General features: G+C 42.7%; 1 long non-coding RNA gene across 1 annotated transcript in view; it reads right to left on the reverse strand.

Annotated features, from left to right (window-relative positions):
* The window catches only part of LOC109295612, a 280108-nt gene that overhangs the window by 165587 nt on the left and 107967 nt on the right, over positions 1-6554 (reverse strand). The gene's annotated exons all lie outside the window — the stretch shown is intronic.

Raw genomic sequence — 6554 nt, forward strand, 5'->3', positions numbered from 1 at the left:
AAAAAAAAAAAAAAAAAAGCCCCACACTCACCAGATCCTGCCAGGCCAGGGGGGGAGGGGATCCTTGCTGCTCCCCACTGCTCCATGCTGCGTGGGGGGCTCTGCCATGAGCTCCCATCCCCCATCCACTCTCCCAGCCCCCCCCCATGGCTGCCCCACTTGGCCCTGTCAGCTCTTAAAAAAAATTTTTTTAAAGCCCCACACTCACTGGTTCCTGCCAGTCAGAGGGTGGTCCCTGCTGCCCCCCACTGCCCTGTGCTGCATGGAGGGGCTTTGCCACGAGACCCCAAGAGCCCTGAGGGCCACTGCACCGGCTGGTGAGTGCGGGGCTTTTTCTTTTTTTTAAAGAACCAGGAGCTGGGGCCAGGCAGGGCAGCCATTGATGGGGCAGGGAGAGCGGGCAGGGGATGGGAGCTCATGGCAGAGCCTGCCATGCAGCATGGGACAGTGGGTGGCAGTGGGGATCACCTCCCCCGCACTTGGCAACAGCCAGTGAGTTCAGGATTTTTTTTTCTTTTTCTTTAAAGCCCTGGGATGTTGGGGCTGGGTAGGCAGCCATTGACATGGCTGGGACAGCGGGTAGGGGTTGGGGAGTGCTCAGGAGGGCTGGGGGAGCAGGCAGGGGATGGGGACTGGCAGGGGTTCCCCCATGGTTCCCTCCCCCCTCCTCCAGCCCCGCCCCACCTCCTACTTACCAGCATGGAGTCCAGGTCCGGCTCCATGCAGCAGCAAGTAGGGACTGTCTGAATCTCCAAAGCCCTCCAAATCTTTTCCAAATCAATTCAGAGAACTTCAGATTGATTTAGATCTTTTTACTGGTCTCCCAATTTGATTTGGATTCAGAGATTCGGCCACTGAATCTCCTCTGAATCAAACCAGCACCTGAAGCGTTGCACAGCCCTAATATCTATATATAGGTATATCTATATCTCTAGATCTAGAGATAGAGATATATTTTGCACACCTGGTGGTGAGGGGAACTCCTACATCATTTACATCTGCCCCCCACCCCAACATCAAGCATCTAAACCCAGATTATCAGTCACCTTCTTATCCTTCCAATTCACATCATACCTTGGACTCACATTAAGAAGTTAAACATGGTTCAAAAAACAATCCATTTCCATGATATTTCCAACTCTGTAATACTACAACAGTCAGAATAGTTTGGCTTCGTGTAAGTACCTGTGCTCAACCAAATCAATTTCTGAATATTTTGAGTTGCCTATGCTAATAAATACTCTCAATCTTAACAGCCAGTAAAACAAGAACCTTCACAACCTATTTCTCTGTCATGCTAAACCTTATATGCTTGTATTTACTGGATATAAAGCAAATAGCATTTTACACCCACTTTACACAAGCAATTTCTTACTCAAACTGGAAGTGCACACCAGCTTCTTTAAGTTACGTAGCTATCTCCCCACTTGCCCCTCTTGTTTAGTTTATAGCATGTCTAATAAACTTGATTAAACTCCTCACTTCTGTGTTCACAGCTATCGGCTGAAGCATACTGTAGACCATGTGATCAAAGCAGGTGCACTAAAGAGTGGAGGGAAATAAGGAAGTGAGTTATTAGTATTTTTCCAATCTTTGCTCATTCAAAGCAATAGTAGCAAGGTAGCTGAACCAGAATGAGGGGGTGGAGAGGAGGGGGAAGCTAGGATCTGCTTTTACAGTCTTTTCCTAGTTTTATCATTTAGGGTTCACAGTCTCAACCAATGTGTTTCTACTGTGATTCAACCTAATTGCTGGTCAGCATTTTTCCTAAGTGTCCTCAAGAAAGTAAACCTTAGCAACTGCATCATTTGTATTCCAATATTTCCCCTTGGTGTTAAACACACATACTTTCACTTTAATCTCCAGGATATAGCAATGTTTTTGCTGTATTTTGGGTATGTGCAGATCAATGCATATTCCTTCAGGGAAGCCTTTTGAACTGGCAGACAGTGAATGATTGACATCAGGCACAAATACTTTTTGCTGTCATGGAATTGCATGTCATTTATAGGAAAACCAATGTTAATTAATTCTGTCCATACATACCAGATGTGTCAGAGGAATATACCAGGTCTTTCACACCATACTGCTTGATAGCAGATGCAAATTAAGCTATGCATGGGAAAATATATCTCTGTTATCGAGCTGAATGTCCCCATGTACAGTGCATCTGTACCTTGTATGAAAAAAGCCTATACTAACAAAAAAATTTTTGGATATCAGTATGCACTTGAAGAACTAAAGTCCCTTTTACAAACTATGAATTAATGCTCTCACTTTAAGGTAAAAAACTAAAAGGATCCCTGTGTGTCTATACCTATCTCTATTTATCAGTATTCTCCTAAACACTGCAATGGGGAATTTAGCCTTACAAATGAATCTTGTTCCTTGTCAGCTTGATATATTGGGTCAAAATAAGTATAATGTAATAGTTGCTACATCTAGGAAATGGACACCTGAAAAAGGAGGACAGAAAGTAACTGCTGCTGTTGCTACTGAAAGCTAAATAACATTGCTCCCTTTGATTCAAGTTGCTGAAACTGAGGCCACTGAACTGACAGACAGAGGATCTACTTTATAGTTTCAGCTCTGGTCTCCTGTAGGACTTCAGGCAAGCTTCCCATCCAGCTCCATGTTTGAGTCACCTATTTAGAATGTAAACTCTTCTGGTAGGATTGTACATCACCTAGCACAGTGCTCTTCAAATTTTTTATGGTGAAGATCACTTTGCAGCACCACAGGATCTACCACACCCCCCTGGCTCACCTACCTAAACCCAGCCCTGCCCCCTGCCCAGCCCCACCCCTGGCTCCACCCTCCCTCGCCTCCCAGTCTCTGACCCCACTCACCCAGCCCAGCCCAGGTGGCAGTGGGTGTGGCTCAACCCAGCCACTTGCATCCTGCCACTCCCGATTGTGGAGCCTTTGACAGACTGAGATTGACTGTCAAAGGCTCTATGATCAATCAGTCAATCAAGATCAACTGGTTGGTGACCACTAACCTAGCACTACAAGGGCCTAATCTCTGTTGGAACCTCTAGACCCTGCTGTTAAAATAATCAAGAACTATATACATGACAGTTGACAGCTTAGCAAAGACAACAGCTCTTTACATTACATCTAGTGAAAGGCACTCTGCATTAAAAACAGGTGATTTTTTTTTTATCCAGCTCTTCAGAAATGTACTCTGTAATATAACAAACAACAACAATAGGAAAGAGAATTATTGCTACCTTACCCTCAAAACTAGAAGAAAAAGCAGCAGAAAAGCATGTATTTCTCTGCCTCTTTCATAGCTTTATCCCACTCCACAGCTCAGAAAAGCTCACAAGATCTCACTCAAGTTTTGTAGTCCATGTTGTATAGAAAACAGAAAAGTGTATGAACTTAAGTTTCACTCCCATCCATGAAGTACTTGAATTTTACAGGTAATCTATGAGATAGAAGACAGTGGAAAGTATATTCCAGAGCACACATTCCCCTACCCACTAACTTCATAAGCATATGTAAAGTGTAGCGCACAGAATATATGATAAGGTAATGTGATTTAATTTGATCAGTATGATCTTCATACAACAGAAATAATTGTGCAGCTGATAAAGCTATAAATAAATTATTCAGGTAATGGCAAATACTTGTTGATAAAATCCTTTGTCCGATACTGCCACATACTGGGTGTGTTAATACATGTGCTTTACTGCAAAGTAGACTAATTTGCATGCACTGCAACTAGGCTGGTGTAGTCTAATTTACTGCACTGTCAGGTAGTCCTGTCAGACACAAGTGCTATCTGACAGCACAGTAAATAACTGTGCTCAAATGCACATGTATACAGAGACATTTGAATTAGTTTACTCCAGCACAAACTGCACTGGAGCATATTCAGTCACATTAATTGCATGTGTAGGGGCACACACTCTTTTACAGAGCATACTACAGGAGCTTAGAAATGTTTTTGATAAATTCTTAAAACCCTTTCCAAGACCAGGAAAACCACTTGCAATGGGGGGGGGGATGTGGAAAGGAAGACATTTCTCTTTAAAATTACCTTAAAATAGCAGTGGTTTGAAATTGTTTAGGGGATCAGAATATTTAAGGTACACAGGAAGAGATGGTGTAATGGGAAAATGCAGGCAGTACAGTCAAGGGAAAAATGTTAAATTGATTTATCACATAGCCTGGCAGTTTACAGAAAAATCAGCTCTGCATGAGAACTTGGTGCTTGAATTGGAGCTACCTGGCTAGAAGTTAACTTTGAAAACAATTATATGAATGTCATATATTTGGACAAACACCTGGAGCTGTTACTAGAGATAATATTGGTACCAGTGCTCATCAGCAGCAGTCCCTTGATATGATGATGACAGTTTTCTAATAAAGAAGTTTTTGGTGAGTCCGCAGATGACTGAGTCCAATCCGAGATCTGCATGCAAGACTGCAGATGTGGTAAATCTTCCTCCTCAAACTGAACAGATCCTGCTGACAGCAGGTCACAGCTCTTTCCTTTGTCTCTCTCATCTACAGTGAGACAAGTTGTTTTCAAAATAACTGATGCCTTGGTGTACATCACAACAGCACTGGGGACAATTAAGTATTTGACTCTCCCAGGTTCTGTATCAATAAGGCACTTCTTCAGACTGGCCTTCAAGGTGTTCTTGAATCTCTTCTTTTGTTCACCTCTAGAGTGGTCAACATCAGCGGGTTGGGAGTATAGGACTTACTTTGAGAGCCGGTCATCAGGCAGCCTTATAATATGCCCTGTCTAATGGAGCTGGTGACATATAAACTTCAATGCTGGTAGTGTTTGCTTGAACCAGAACGCTGGCATTCATTCTTCTGTCCTTCCAATTGATATGGATTTCCCAAGGACATTGCTGATGATAACAACCCACACATTTCAGGTTTTTCTGATATGTTGTCCAAGTTTCAAACCCATACAACCGTATAGACAACAGCCTGGTAGATGAGAAGTCTAATCATGGAACAAAATTTTGGAGATGTCCAAAGGTAGATTTTATCCAGTGTTGAAGATCATCATCTACATTTGTTTTTTGTTTGTCTGTCTTCCGGGGGAGGGGGAAGTGGGGCAAAAGTGGCCACTCAGGTAAGGGAAATGCTCAACATTCTCTAACAACTGCCCTCTAATTGTAGTGTGTGGAAAAGTATTTAGTTGGTTTGGAGTGTACTGGTAAAGGATCTTGGTTTCCCTGAAGTTGATTTTGAATCCAAGCATTTCATATACTTCACAGAAATGAACAAGAGTGACTTGGAGCTGCTCTTCAATCAAGTGAGCACACACAAAACAATTGGCATACTGAAAATCAGTAACAGAGGTGTTGGTTATCTTGGATCTGGAACATAACTGGTTAGTGTTGAAACAGATCCGTGTCCATATGATACTGAATACTGACCCCAGATGGAAGTCTATCAGCAGTGAGATACAGAAGAGACATAATAGAGATGGAAGACAGTGTCAATCCAGTTACATATTTTTGCTTGACTCCCACTCCAATAGTGAAGGGGTCCATTTGCAAGCCATTGCTTAGGACAGTTGCTAGCATATTGTCACGAAAGAGTCTGACAATAGTAACACATTTTGGTGAGCATCAAAATCTCATCAGGATCTTCTATTGGGCCTCTCTGTTCATTAAATCAAAGACCTAAGTCAAGTCAATGACAATCAGGTAAAGATCTCAGTGCTGCTTGCAGCACTTCTGCAGCTGTCTAGCAACAATGATCATATCTACTGTACCTCTAAGTGATCTGAAACCACACGGGGACTCAGGTAGGATCTCCTCAGTGAGGAAAATATTGAGGAGAATGTGGGCAAGGATCTTCCCAGCTATAGACAGGAATGCAATTTTCTCTATCACTCCCCTTGGATAAGTTAACAATTCTGGAATCTCTGAAGTCACTACGAATCTGTTCATATTTCCAGATTTTCATAATAACATAATATAGCTGGTGAAAGAATTTTTTCTCACCTTACCTAAACAATTCAGCTGGTATGCCATCATGATCAAAAGCTTTTTGTTTTTCATCTGTTTAATGGCTTTCAAGGTCTCATGATAAGTTGGTGGATCTATAAGGTAGTTTTTAATAGAGTGATGTGGAATGCTTTGATGACATTGTCTTCAACCTCATAATCTTAGTTCAGGAGCTCTTGAAAAAGTTCCTGCCATTGTGTGTTGATGGTAGAAGCTTCCCTTAAGGAGTGTTGTTCCATCCTAGGGTCTCAGAGATGTGTACTTGGCTTATAGCCAGATTTTATAGACATTACGGCTGGAACGGACCTCATAAGATCACTAGGACCAGCCCCCTGCCCAAGGGGCAGGAAATCAGGTAGGGTAAAAGGATCCCAGCAAGATAAGCATGCAAATATTTCTTTAAAGTGTCCAGAGTAAGTGCATGCACCACCTCTGGGAGGGAGTCTGTTCTAGGTCTTGGGGGCTTGGATAGTAAAGAAGTTTTTCCTTATGTCCAGCCTAAAATGGTCTTGCAGGAGTTTGTGACCATTGGACCTTGTCATCCCCTGGGGTGCTCTGGTAAACAGGC

Source organism: Gavialis gangeticus, unplaced genomic scaffold, assembly GCF_001723915.1.
Source record: "Gavialis gangeticus isolate Ggan-Ray unplaced genomic scaffold, GavGan_comp1, whole genome shotgun sequence".
NCBI classification, from domain to species: domain Eukaryota; kingdom Metazoa; phylum Chordata; order Crocodylia; family Gavialidae; genus Gavialis; species Gavialis gangeticus.